General features: G+C 40.6%; 1 pseudogene; it reads right to left on the reverse strand.

The window, feature by feature from the left end:
- Positions 1 to 2,416: 2,416 nt before the first annotated feature.
- On the reverse strand, positions 2,417 to 3,230 carry LOC147448960 (triosephosphate isomerase, cytosolic pseudogene; annotated as a pseudogene).
- Positions 3,231 to 15,487: the final 12,257 nt, after the last annotated feature.

Consider the following 15,487-nt stretch of genomic DNA (forward strand, 5'->3'; position numbering starts at 1 on the left):
GCCCACATGTGTACAGATAGGACAGCATGTACATAGTGCATCGATTTTCACTATCACCAGTACCAGTATGTTTTCTCTATAATAATGAGGAGTTTATAGCGCGTAAAAATTCTCGAGGAAGCTATCCGCGGGCCGACGACATGAGGTATGCAGGTGCGTCAGATGGCATCTAGTGACGTCAGGAGGGCAAACGGGGTCAATATTTGCACACGGATGAGGACGGACACAACGTGGGTGTTTTCTTGTGAGAGTTATGCAGAAAGGTCATCATTACGACCACTTTTTGGGCCACTTCACGTGGTTGCGAGACACATTATTGAAAAGAAATGAGTGCCAGGTGTGCGGATGATGCAAAAAAGGTGACAACTATGCACTGCGAGGTCAGTTTTTGGCCTGTTCGGGGTCCGTTTGAGGTCATCTAAAAGGCCAAGGGTGCCCAACTAATAAAGCTAAGTGCGAGAACTGAAAAAACTGAGAGAAGACCAGAAAACACGTGGAGAAGAGAGGAGGAACAGTCGCAGGTGTGTTTTTGGTGTTTTTGGAGCCTGTTTTGGCCGTAAACTGCTCATCCGAGGTCGGATTTGAGTACTTTGACATTGTAGACTGGGGTTTTGAGCCGTTCCGGACGCGATGGCACTGTCCATTTTGCCAAATTACTCCCTCTTTTTCTGCTATTTTGGCTTTGTAAGTTTCTCCTATGAGCGAAGTCTCTGCTCTACTTTGTGATTGTATCTGGCTTATTTTACCCATATTGTGTGAGCTATTTGCCCCATTGGTGTTGGCCCAAGCTCAATTGTATCTAAACATCAAAAATTATCTTCTTTTGATCTGAGTTTTTTGGGTGTGTGTGTGTGTGTGTGTGTGTGTGTCTGTGTGGAGTGGGCAAACGGGTAGTCTCTCTCCTGTCACTCCATAGGTGTGTTCCCTGTCTCGGCCAGGTGTGTTGTGTAAGCCGAGTGGTGCCCCATAGTGTGTGTGTGTATCATCCCAAGAGTGTGTGTCGGGTCGTTATAGAGGCGTTCTGTGTGTTTCCATCCCGCTCACAACGTTAATAATTGCATATCAAATGCATTAACATTCGAAACACCATGAAGAAAAAATTTGATGCAGTGTTTGTTTGCCAAGAAAAGAGAATAAAAGTAGACAACTTGAAGTACAAATGAGCGGATAAGAGAGGTGTTATCTAAATTGACAGGGTGGTTTGCAAGATTGGGATGAACGGTGGATATCGGTCTTCAGATTAAGTGAGGCCACACTCAATGGATGAATGTTAGGATAGGTCAAAAGCAAGTCTCCGAAAGTAGTTGGCCGCAAATTCGGACATAGAGGTAAGTATTTGTTAGTAATTGTAGTCCTTTTTGAAGGAGTATTGGAAACGTTGGGAGGGATGTGGTGCAAAAGCAAATAAATGGAACAATATTGAGTAATATGCAACAACAATTTGACGGACATATGTAACATGTAAGACATTTTGTAGAGCAATCAAAGTGAAAAGCTAATTACACTACATAATTGCTAATGGGTATAAACTTACATTGTGGGGATAATATCTCTTGCAAATAATGATGTGAGAGGGATTTTCTTGGTTATGCTTGATAATTGCTTAATAATTCAAGTAATATGCAATTGGGGTGTTGGTAGCTAAAAGTATACCTTGTCAGAGTTCGCCGATGGTAATCATAGCTAGAATATTAAGGGCTGATGTATCTTGGCGGTGAAAATTTGACCCTAGCACGTTATGGTTATCCACGGTGTTTACGATTTAGGGCATGAAAGTAGTAAAATAAACTAAGAGACAATAGGACCCATGAGAAGAAAAATTATTGGTCTATAACTGCACAGGGTCACCATGTCCATCCTCTTTACCAGTGAAATTTGCACCTAATCCCTTCAACTGTGACAGATACTACAGATGTGGATAAAAAAGGCTATTTATATAAGACATGTCAGAATTTTACTTGTAAAAGACAATGGACACATGACATAAAATTGACCGGCCGAGGACCAATGTACAAGGAAGGTTTGCCTCATGTGAGCCAAAGATTAGGTAAAAGAAAACGTACTGTTGGCAATTGTTTCAAGCGGGGTCAGGAATGATCATGGTAAGCGTGGGATTGCGGATGAAGTTGGAGATTTTAGAACAAGGATTATAATGATACTTGGGCATGCTTAAACAACGATCGTAAACGAATACAAGTTTTTATGCTTGGCTTCTTGTCACAAAGCTCCTATCAAAGGGTATGCTTGTTGAAAATGGCCTTAACATGGCACATGAATAGAAATGGATGTGCATATTCTGACGGTTTACCATCCGCATGCAGACACTCAGGCTTGCACATTGTAGCACCATCAAGGGACTTGATAGTCTGCAGGACAACCCACCTCCTATCTAAGTGGCAAGAATCAGGAGGCAAATTCACCTCCTCCTGCACAATGGCACTCCCACTAAGGATAGTAGTGTGTAGAAGTGGTGAGGAGATGCACACAATATGGTCTCAACTTTTTGCACACTGCTACATGCTTCATGCAAGAAGACAATTGGTCTACAGAGCATTTTCCTCATTATCTCAGAAAATGTGGCCATAAACCATGTTGGAAATAATTGAACAACTGCTTTCGTGGCTGTCACCGAGTTGCAAATTGTGGAAAATTCTGGACCCTTAAGCAAGGCTCCGCCAACAAGAAATCCATCTATATCTTCTTTCATTGCAAGCTCTTCACAATTAGCTCCATTCACAGTAGCACCATAAATGATACGAGCAGTCTTAGCATCATCAAAAGAAACGTTCTTCCCCCATCCAACCACGGATGACATGGATGACTCCATGGACTTCTTGAGCTTGTAGAGCTGTTGCTACCTTGCCAATGCCAATCACGCACACCAGATCATAAGCAATCACAACATTGTCCCATCTCCACACCGCATCAATAAATGCTTTCAATTGCTCAAAGCAAATAGTAAACGTCTTCCCAGCTTCACGCTCTTCCAATTTCTACTCACCCATGCACAAGCAATAACCTTTAGGTTCTGTGACAGTGCAAAAGCAGCGTTGTGTTACCAATAAACTCATTTGTTTTGCCAAGAATGTTTTGTGCTCATAATGGCCAAGAATTACCCATTCACAGCCAATGTCCTTCAGCTGTTCAACATTGATTTCTCCAGTAAAGGCTCCATGAAATAATAATCGGGTATTACATAAAGAACACAGGGTATCCCCATTTGAGTGCATTGTCAATAACAAAGAGCGAAAGCCAGTATCAAAACAAGCCGTACAAGGATCAAGGACCTAGGGGTGCAACAATATGAAGATAGATATGGGGAAGGAGATGGAGGGGTGGCAGAGGCCTGAACGAAAGTTCAGTTGTGCTGCAAAGTAATGGTAGCGAGCATAGGAAACTTGCATGCATATTGTTGGTGGCGGTGGGAGTGGGTGTGTATGCACCTTTATTGTAGCAGTGAGGGGTAGAGAGAGAGAGAGAGAGAGAGAGAAAGAGAGTCAGTGCATGTGGTGGACGTGCACTACAGTCTACAAGGTCAAGTAGTGTGTGTGCCGGCACGCGCAATATTTGATTGGTGATTGTGGGCACCATGCAGATGAGGGAGAGTGCTACAATTTTCATCGGCTGAACTGAGAAAAGCCGCCCTTTTTTTGTGTGGTGTATATGACCAATGATAGGCAGTTGGTAGGTAGTGAGCATAGAGAGAAAACTGGTTGTTCACAATTTTCTAGCTGCTGCATGGGAGAGAGAAGGTACGTCACAACGACTACAGATATTGAGAGGGAGAGAGAGAGGGTGTGGTTGGTGGTTAAAGGGGGGGTGGCTGCTAGCAACCGCATGGAGAGGTTGACCTCCAAAAACCTGCGGTAAGGATAATACCAATACCCAATACCAGGAAAGTCCTCTTCCAAGGACTTCTGCATATGCTTGAACTTGGCTCCTCTCCAACCATAGATTGTCTACAAAAGCAAAGAAAGGAACATCCTATCATTTGCGGACTCCTAGCAATGTTCAAATTTTATCTCGCTCTTCTCTGCCATGGACATGAGCACCAACTCATATTCGGAGCAGAGGGAAGAAAATTGTATCGACCAGTTTTAAATGCTACTTGCACGTCTAGGTAATTAGTTGCACTCTCCACAAATGTTACATAATGATAATGTGCACATCCAAGTTCTAGCCCAAGCTCAATGATAATGTGCACATCCAAGTTCTAGCCCAAGCTCGTTTCTGCACTAGTTTATATCTGAGGCAGAGGAATGAGTAGGGACTAGAAAGCAGAGCTTGGGAAACCAAAGCCTGCTCAAATTGCCACCAAGGAGGTGGTTCGAGGAATTTTTTTTCTCAAATTTTACCTACATGTTCTCATAGCTTTTCTAATGCTTCTACAACTTGCCTTACAATGATAGAAAAGAATTTCATCCTATTCCTTCTTCTCTATTTCTTGCTTCTTACTCCGTCTGCTAAATCATACTCTTAAATTGTTATTAGCTACTAATTATCGTACGTATATAAAGACCTCAATTAATCAAATTTCTATTTGTTTCTCTTGAAACAAATGCTTCCTATACTCAACATTTAGACTTAAGTACCCTCTTGAAAACAATCGTGTAGACATAGTAGATTCAATTAATAAAAGTAGCAAAAATAAAATAAAATAAAATACTTAGCTGATCTCTATAGCTACATCCAAACTGCATCACAAGGAGATTAATTGATTTTAATGCCTTGGCTTTTATTCGGGCCGCCGATTTCCTAAGCCTCTTGGCATGATTGTTCTATGCCCAAGAGCGTAACCACAACTCTGATACCATTGCTATAGCTGGAAGCCTGGCTGCCCTGCATAATACCCAAAATAGCACACTGCAAACTATAAAACAGACTAATCAACATATCTGATAGATCTTGTAGCACAGAATCAAAGCCGTAAGTAAACAGAGAGAGAGCAAGAGCGAGACAGTGCAAGAGCGCACGTGCAGGCGCACATCCTAGAGCAGAGTGCTACGCTGGCATGGTGAGAGAGAGAAGAGAGGAGAGGAGAGGAGATGAAAATAACACAAACACTAGGTGCAATATCCCCCCATGCAAGAGTGACCATTTCCCTCTTGCACGTATTTGATTTATAGATTTTTTGAATGGTCAAATTGAGTACAAACTGGCCGGGCTGGTAATAAATGGCAAAAGCTCATAAAAGATCACTTGAATAATAAAATGTACAAAATATATATTTTTTTGTAATATAGGCCTAGATCGGTCAATCCTTTTCCACCTGTCAGTTGCAATAAATAGTAGAATATCAATTCCATAACAACAATAACCAAAATGGCACTCTACTTTATACAACAGTGCTATGTTTACGAAATCCTTGGGAGGCACACCCCCCCAATAATTCTAGCATTAGGCATGGTCGGATTGCAGAGAAAGTGGTAGCAAGTAACACCAATTATAATCCAATGGCTACAAACGTCCCATAGTTCTAATTTCCAAAGAATCAGAGATGCTTGTTACATTAGCGAGCCAAGGGAAAGATCTTGCAAGCCAAGGAGAAACACCTGACATTTTGCAAAGCAGAATCCTTGAGCTTGAGATAGAGCTATCAGAGGCCCAAGCCGAGATGCAACAATATGCATTGCTATATGGACCATTGCCAGAATAGGGCCTTTGGGAAAAACATTTTTTCCAAGCATTCACAATTTCTTTTCATGGTTTTTCCAACAAGAAAAATGTTGAAAATTTGAGTCTACACAGTTTTCCGTAAATCTAAGTTGGATTTTTCCTTTATTTCAAAGCACGCACTTTTCCCAAATAGTGCTTAGTTGACTATGGGAGCAACTCTCAGCCATTGTGTTAAACTAGTTGTGAACAATTGTGGACCATAGGATTTGGCTCAATCAATAGGTCCACATGCAAGTTCATTGTGTTAAGGCCTCAATACTAATACAATATTTTTATTTTTATTTTGCAAAACTCACAATTTGTGAGTGAATAGTATTAAACACACCATAAACATACAAAACAACCTCAAGCTCACGCGGAGCCTTGAACATTGTGATGAGGCCTCAAAACTAATACTAATACTAGACTTCAGGAACTTGGGCAACTATTGTGGACCATTGGATTAAGTTTGTTGCATGAGGGCACTTGGCAAAGTCAATGTTTGTGACTACTTTTGACGGAGTGTTTAAAGAGGCATTAGCTAGGGTGCACACTCTCTCTCGTCACCTTATTTAGTGCTTCAGAAGGCCCAGGCTGGTCCTTCGCAACAAGGACTTGCAGACCCATCTCCCACGCTGAAAGTACTGAGTTCAACATAGATGAATTACTCAACAAGCTGACTCAATCTTTGGCTTGAGCACTTCACTCACTTTACCCCTATCTATTTTCTTAAGAAGAGAATACAAAGTGCTATACCCCCTCAATTTTCCCTTTTTGTATTCTTGATTTGAAATTGTATTGTATCTAGCTGTAATTATGAGTCTTATTGTTATAAAAGTAACTTGAGAGAGAGAGAGAGAGAGAGAGAGAGAGGGAGAGAGAGAGAGAGAGAGAGAGAGAGAGGGAGAGAGAGAGAGAGAGATGAACATCATGTAGTGTAGCATGGCGATCTTTCATAATTTTCACGTAATCACACCAAGAAAAACTTATAGGACTTAAGTCACACATCTTTGTCTCCATCAAACACACCAACCATATCATCTATTTCATCCGTATCAAAGCATTCTGAAGCTATCTCCCATTCCATATCATTGTCATCGCTCGTCAACTTTCGCAAGCTTCATGGGTTTGAAAGACATCGTAGTGCTTTTGTGCTGCTCTTATTGCAATGTTTATTGGCTTATGGATAAGTCTCATGTTGCAAAAAACATAGACCAAATCAGCAGCTTGTTTAGGGTGAAGACAATTTTGTTTCTTAGTATGCATAAAGTCAAATCCCAACCAATTTTTCTCACAACTTCCACTTGATGCTACAACAGATAGGACCCTAATTGCAATTTGTTCCAGCTCCAATTTCTCCCCACCCTACTCCTTTCACCATAGAGCCGCACTTGTGTGTGCGATGGAATCTATATGAAATGGAACTTTGAAAATACCAGTTCTATTAGCATAATCAACTCGTTGTAATGAAAAGAAATTTTCCCATCCTCCTATCCAAATAGTTGAGAGCACATTGTTTTGAACTCGGTCATGAATTCTTTATTGGCCAATTGTTGATGCATTTGGAATTTGGGATTCAATACAAATGCAGCACCATGCAACGGCGTATGAAATTGCACCCATCGCTTGTTGGAAGCTGTGATTATGGCAGCTTTGTCCTTTGCACCAAAGCAACATGCTCTCTTACTTTGTGTAGTTCCTCTGACATATACCAATAAAATCAACCAAAGACAAAAGAGTCTTTGTCGACTATTCCCAAAAGATCTACAAATGGTCTGGCCAAAGGGAAGATTCTCTCTACATTGCGCCAAAACACTGTTGAGTTCACAAGCTGTGCACATCTTGTGGCTGCCTCTCGGTAGCTAGGATACTTGATGAGCCAAGCATCCCATTGTCTATTGGCTACCATTTCAATCAAAGAAGGCTTCACTTCTTGCAAGGTGGCAAGAACATAGTATGCGATTGCAAACTTGTAGCACAAAATATATGTAAAGTTTTATTGGGTGATTTTGTTGAATAAAGAGAATACAAAAATTGATCCTCTCTTGTAAATTTCACCACATGATTTGCATCAATAGCGTTTTTTTCATAACAACCATTTTACCAATGTATTTTAATAGAAAATTAAGAGTATGCGCTGCACTTGGTACCCAAGTAATCTCTGGGTACTTAACTTGGATAGCCCTCCTTGCGCCTTGTAATTGGATGCATTATCTGTGACAATTGCGATCACATTCTGTGGCCCACCTGCCCTTGATATGGCGTTCTTGTATATCCTTACTATAGATAATCATTGTCTTCTCTTTCAAAGACGTTTCAATGTCTTCTATGAACATGGACCCTCTAAGGCTGATAAGCATCACATTGATGAGCGGCTTCTTGTGATAGTTGGTCCATCCATCCAACACTATGGTGTAACCATATGCAGGAACAAAGTCTACTACCGTGTGCTTGAGGATGGCTTCAGTACTGTCTTTCACTTTGTCTAGATACTATGTGCACATCTTATTATAATCACGAAGCACAAACCTTTTTCTGGCTGTTCTCATTAAAGCATCTTGAAATATGGGGTTGCACATAGCATTGAACGGTACCGCCCCGGGGGATTCACTATGTAGTTTCCTCCTTCCCCACCATCAACACCTCAAATACTTGATCTCCCTCATTAGGGATTTGCATAACTTACCCTTCCCTCCCCATAGCCTTCTCTTCACATTTGATATTTGCTCTTCATTATCTCGTTGACTATCCTTATCCTTACACACCATTATATCTCCTTTCAAGATATGGTGTGGAGACAAATCAAAGGTACTCCAATAGGATAAAATTTTGCAGTGGTATGTGCTTGTCTTTTTCTATGCCACTTGGAATCCAAATCCACTTGTGTCCACCATTCACATGTAGCTTTCTTTAGACGATACATTGATGATTCTTTGGGCATTGTATGGATAGGCTCCCTTGAATCCCTTACCTAGATGCTTGATACTTATACATGACCATTATATGATCATATCAAAATAACTTCCTTCATGTCTCACTTTGAAGCCATCATTTTAGACATCCACCTCTTCAAAGGGAAATATTTCCAAATCCGGGGTATTTTGGGCACCCATTGCCATCAAAAAGCACTCAAAACCTACCAATATATTCCTTGTATCTCATGGCACCCAACCCATAAAAATTAGCCTTTATAAAGTCTGTGGTCAAGAGGTTTATCCTAAGAGCCATCACTATTGACTCCTACCTACACATTAGGAATCTCTTCTTCCTTAGACTAAGGAAGAGAGGGCCGTATCCTAGGAGCTTCCTTCAAAAAACTTTCTACTCTATCACATACTCTAGTAGAGAAGCACCACGAGGGATTCACCATGGAAAACTTACCACCCCACGTAAGTGCAGAGGAGGGGGGGTTTCTACAAGTTACATAAGCGTATAAGTTAGGGGCAGGCCCCCAATAATCTATCTCCCAAGCTTACGAATGAGGGAGGGGGTATCATATTTATGGGGGGGAGAGGGAGGGGAGGGAAAAATGAAAGGAAGTTTTTGTGTTTTGAAATCATGGCTTCCCAAAAGAGTCTTCCCTCAAACTTGTGAGTCAATAGCTACAAAGATACATGGAGGAACTTACACTGCTTTGTATCAATTGCTTGTTTTGTGATTATAGTTCATTTGTTGAGGGATGAAAGCTATAAAGAGCTTGTATAGATGCAAATTTACACGCAGAACCTAACACAACTTTATAACCATGTTTTTTGAGTAATAATTAAGATGGCTCCACATCGGATGAGTAGCTAGAGTGCAGGTTGAACGGGCACATAGTTTGAAAGTCAAACTAAGACATATTGGGGGTACATCTAGTTATCAACAGAAGTGGTTCCTTTGTACGTTGTTAATCACTATGCTACACACTCTTTGATTAGTTTTACTCAGTTAGATCATTTGAGACCTAAAGTTTATATGTAAGATAGGGGTATGATAGTTTTCTGCATTGATTATCGTATAAACGTAGGAAGGGGGGTCATATTCCCTAATATGAGTCGTATATAGGGGTTTTATCAAAGTTGTCCGCTCGTAGGTGGTGGCGTCCCATTTTGTATATAGAGTGAATCTCCTAGGAGAATCACTCCTTACTATAAAACCCTCCCTTAATAACACCCCCGCCCCCCCCTCCAAAACTTTGTAAACTCCCATTCACACCAAAAACAAGGAGATTAAATCCCTTCCTTAATATTGAAAAACCTCTTCATCAAGTCCTCTCTCGCACACCCTCTCTTTCACACTTGGATAAAACCACCATTTGTTGGACCACAGGACCTAACCTCCCCTCCCTCCTAACTCATTAAAAGAATCACAGAATCTAATTTGATCGTACCTCTCATCATCTTGTTTATTTCTACAGACCCACTAATAAAGTCAAAAGGATGCCTACCAATGATCTCAAGAGGACTCTTACCCAACCTTTTCTTGTATCCAATTGAGGCACCTCGACTCTTATCCAACCTTTTTGTTTATCCACTTGAAGCACCCAGACTACTCCACCCATTACAAAACCACCTTTGTCCCACCCCTTCCCCTAGAATAGATCACTATCTTTTTCTCCACTATCGTAAATCATGCTTTTACATTGTCAATGTCCCACCCAAGTTGATGATGCCCAATCTTTTCTACCCTATAATAAACTATACTCCCCCTACATTAGAGCACTTGGAGTTTACTTCTTCCCCTTCTTTGCCCTCTCTCTCTCTCTCTCTCTCTCTCTCTCTCTCTCTCTCCACCCATCATTGTCAAATATAATTTGATGAAACTTAAATTGCTCCCTATATAGCACTTGCCATAAACCACTTTTCCTCGATCTTGTCCTTCATACTTTGAACCTTGACACTAACCTATACACATCCCTCATGAACCTTACCTTACACCCCTCAAATATGTTTCACACTTAAAGTAAACCAACCCCCCCCCCCCCCCCCCCCCGCTCTTTTTCATTTTTGTCTTGGAAATTGCTCGCTTCATCCTACTTAAACCCCCCTCTATGCTTGCCTTCTTGCAACTCTTATCCCCTCTCCAACAAGCATTGATGACCTCTCTATGAAGAGCAAAATGCCTTTGGTCCATCCCCCCATCCGTTCATCCCCCCATTGACAACCCCCCCTTCCCCCCCTTCATTTTTGTCTTGGAAATTCCTCGCTGCATCCTACTCAAACCCCCCTCTCTCCTTGCCTTCTTGCAACTCTTATCCCCTCTCAACCATTAATGAGCTCTCTATGAAGAGTGAAATGTGTTTGGTCCATTGCCCATCCATCCATCCAACCCCCCCCCCCCCCCTGCACGCACTTATTCTTAACGTATTGTTATGCACGCTTTTCAAATTATCATTGTCATTTTCTAGAACGTGAATATGGAAAATGAGAATATTATTTTTTAATTAAAAAAGGTGATAAGGAGATTAATAGAGGAGTTGAAAATATTATTCGTCTATAACACAAAGGGAACAAGTGAGTCAAGAGCTCACTGATCGTTCGTGTCCAGACGAACGGTCAATGAACTCTCAAATTTTCAGTACAAACAATGGGATTAGGAGCTTGCTATCTATCCTCACCCATGTGGACTATCATCAAACTCTTGAATTTTCAGTTCAAAACAAAGGGATTAGGAGCTCACTAATTGTCAGCATGTACGCAGTGATCAACGAGCTCTTGAATTTTTAGTACAAACAAAAGGATTAGGAGCTCGCTAATCATCCCCACCACATAGCAAACTCTTGAATTTTTAACTCAAAGAAAGGGATTAAGAGCTCGCTAATTGTCTGCATGCACTTGAATTTTTAATACAAACAAAGGGATTAGGAGCTCGCTAACCATTCCCCCCACATGGACAATCAACAAACTCTTGAATTTTCAATTCATACAAAAGGATTAGGAGCTCGCTAACCATCCGCATGCACACACACGATCTTCGGGCTCTTGGTTGGAATTTTTAAATTCATATGTGTGACAAATTTCATAAGGTACTCATGTCTTGGCTTACAATTTGAGAAAATCAGCTAGAGAACTGGGCCTTTTCGTTCAAAATAGAAAAGGAGATAGGAGCTTTATAAGGTGCTCATTTCTTGGCTTAGAATTTAAGAAAACTACCCCCGAACTGTCGTTTGCTTTTCTATTTCTCAACAGAAAGACGGAGTTTTACAGCTAATTTGTCGCAAACCGATGAGGAAGGCACGCAGGCTCTCAATTCTGTGCGATGCAAATGTGTCCCTCATCGTGCTCTTCCAGTGGCATGCTCTTTCGTCAACCATTCTCTCTCTACTGGCGGCCCTACCTTGCCAGTAAGCCTTTATAAGCAAAGGCCTGCATTCTTCATGGAAATCTGACGCCATGCATGCCCCCCGTCCCCCTTTTCTCTCTCTCTCTCTCTCTCTACGTAGTACTATTGCATATGTGTGTTGAGACTAGAGAGAGAGAGGAGTGATCAGAAGCTGCGCATTATGACATGGTGATGGCATCGACGTCGTCACCCTTCATGCAGCTTGGCACTATCGTATAGTTGTGAGAGCTCCGCTACCCCTCGATCCCTTGTTTTTGAACTTCTGGCTCCTTACATGTCATGGGAACGTTGGGCAGTTAATCTATGGCGTTGAAATGAGAATGGTTGCGATTTGCAAGGAAGATGGCACCACCTTGGAAAGTGGCCATGCAACATCTTCGCACCAGCTAGGGTTGGTTGGAATGTAGAATATGGTATAGATGTGAAGCTTTACAACAAAGCTTATGAGTTTTGTCGCCAATTTGATGTAGATGTAGGTTTATATTGCTTGATTCAAGAAAAGTTTTCAGTTTTGTACAATTTTGTAGTCCAATTATTTGTCCTTCTAAGGTTGCAGACTTTCAAGTTTTCAAGAACATGTGTGTGAGAGAGAGATGGCGTGACGAGAGAGAGAGAGAGAGAGAGAGAGAGAGAGAGAGAGAGAGAGAGATGAAAATGTTTTTATGGAAAGTTACTAGTGGGGCACTCCCCATTGTCGCCTTGCAGGCAAGAAAAGGTTTTGGCAATGGATAATGCTTTTTATTTCAAAGACCAGAGACTGTGCGCCACTGTTGTAGAGTTCTAAGCAGGTTGTTGAATGGTGACAATGGTTCAAGCATTGGTGGAATGAGTCCTCGAGGATCAAATTTACTATGTTTTCGGTTACTTTTGGGTTTTTATAGTCATTGGATGATGCACAACTATTTTGCTTGCATTCTTTCAGAGTGTGGTTCTTATGATATATTTGGAATGCTTGAAACTACACGAGATATGATGGAGCTACATTTTTGGATGCTTCCATCCCCTCTTCGAACTCCTTGATTCTTTCCAAGGTGCACCAGTATGTTCTCACGCTATCTAATCCTCAATTCAGAGATAGATGCATTGTTGAACAGTGAAACCTTCAAAATGCCACTCAATCTTTTCCTTGAGTCCTCCACTAATTTTCTTGTTGTAACACCAAGAATGCTTGGCAACTAGCAATCTCTAAAGACCTTAAGTATCATTGCCAAAGTCATGAAATTAAATTGATCTAAAGAAACATATGATTAAAGATACTATAAATATTGTCTCTTACGAGATGCACGAAGGCCAAAACACATTAACTAAAATCAATGCCACCATATGTAGTACGGCATGTTTCAATTCTTTTGGAGAAAATTTATATGTCTCCCTATCATAGTTCTGTAAACAACATAGCCACATGAGGTAATGTTATGGGAGATGAATATTTTCCATGGGTAAAAAAGTGAACTGAATCTTGAAATTAAAATTTATTTTTATGGGAGATAAATACCTTACATAGGTGGAAAAGGTAAAATAAAGCTCGTAATAAAAAAATCTCTAACAAAAAACTCTAAATGAAAAGCGCACATTTTTATCATCCCCAAGATGGAGGTTGAAAGTTCCTTCTTCAAAATGATGATAAGATCTACAAATCATAAGTGAAAAATACAACATAATAGAACTATGTACAATGGAAAATGTGAAGCTTCTATTGAGTGAGCTATCAAGATAAGTGGTTATCACTCTCGGTAGGTATATCATTTTGGTGAAGTCCAATTGTAGTACAACTTGCAATGATCCTTGTGTTCACTCTCTTGTGGTAGTCATACATGTAGGCAAGGTCTTTTAGGCATACCACTCATTGAGCTTGGTATCTAAACACTCCCCATCATGTTCAATGACATCTCTTGTATGCTCCACCCATTCTCTCATTCTTTGCACTTCCTCATTTTCTTTACCTCCTTATCTCCCCTCCCCCCCCCCCCCCCCCCTTTCTCTCTCTCTCTCTCTCTCTCTCTCTCTCACACACACACACACACGCACACACAAACTTAAATAAATGAAAAATCTTAGAGAGGGAATCTTGCTTTGGAAATATGATAAAGGAAAAGAGGGAGAGTTAAAAATGTGAAAGGGCAATTGGGGAGGAAAAGTGACACAAGTTTACACCAAACATGTTTCCCTTAATTAGCTTATAATTGGTGTAAAAATAGAAGGATAGCTAGGGTATAAATCAAGAGGTATAGTTCAAAAACCCATACAAGGTACATTATTCAAGGGGGAGGAGGCCAAATTTTCAGATGGGTTATTATCCAAACTTAAATGGGTACTTAAAAAAAGGGAGGGAAAAGGTGGTAATTAGTGTGAGGATCTAAGAGTGTACAAAAGAGGGACTTTTCAAAAAAGGAGGTAATGAAGGTTGTCAAAGTACAAGGATATGGTGGATTTTAGGGGTGTAATACATGTGAATGAGGTAGGGGACAAAGCTAGTCTCAAGAAGTTTGTCAAGGCAATGTATTAAAAGCTGAGGTAGGTCCTAACAAAAAAGTTTCTTAAGGTGATACAATGAGAGTAGCTTTGTCCCCTACCTCATTCACATGGATTTTAGGGGTGTAATACATGTGAATGAGGTAGGGGACAAAGCTAGTCTCAAGAAGTTTGTCAAGGCAATGTATTAAAAGCTGAGGTAGGTCTTAACAAACAAGTTTCTTAAGGTGATACAATGAGAGTAGGGAAGGGACCTTTTGAGAGAAGAGTTCCAGTATTGGGTGCATTCAACCAACATACAATAGATTTAGGCAAGTGTGCGAGCTCGAGATTGGCTTTAAGAACTTTTGTGAGAGGTTTGTTAAGGGAATGGTGTAGGTTGAGAATGCGGGTTAGATGTGAGAAAGGAACCTTGACAATGGTTAGTGGAGGGTTTGGTTTTATGCAATTTTTGGAGGAGAGAGGGTCTAGAATCATAGGAGATGTAGAGGAAGCATGCTTGACAAAATGACCTTTTGCCCTTAGTTTAGCTAAGAAGAGGTTACATATAGAGATAAATCCTAAAAGGAAGGTTTTTCTAACGATATACTTTATAGAATAAAAGCAATCTTTTGGTGCATAGGATACCAAGATCTCCAAGGGATATAGTTGTAGGAATTGAGGCTTTTTGGGTGACAATGGGTATCGAGGATACCAGAAGTGGAAAAAGAGGGACCTTTGAAGAAATGAATGTCCAAAATAAAAGCCTCCTGAGAGGAGATGAAGGGGTAGACCTTGCTATTCTCTTGGAGAGGGCAAACATAAACAACCGCAAAATTGGACATATGAATAAATTTTTAAAGGGTTTTTGGGCATTTTGGATGCATCGACATGATCAAAATTGTCAAATCTCAAGCTCTAAAGAAATTTAGGCTAAAACAAAGGCTTTCTAAAGCTTTTCACTTTTTTTTGAATCAAAACTCCATTCTATGTCTTCTCTCTTCATTGTCTTGTTAACACTTTTTTGTAGCAACAACAAGGTCTCTCATATCTTTGT

Source organism: Adiantum capillus-veneris, chromosome 10 (genome assembly GCF_014529385.1).
Source record: "Adiantum capillus-veneris isolate H3 chromosome 10, ASM1452938v2, whole genome shotgun sequence".
NCBI classification, from domain to species: Eukaryota; Viridiplantae; Streptophyta; class Polypodiopsida; order Polypodiales; family Pteridaceae; genus Adiantum; species Adiantum capillus-veneris.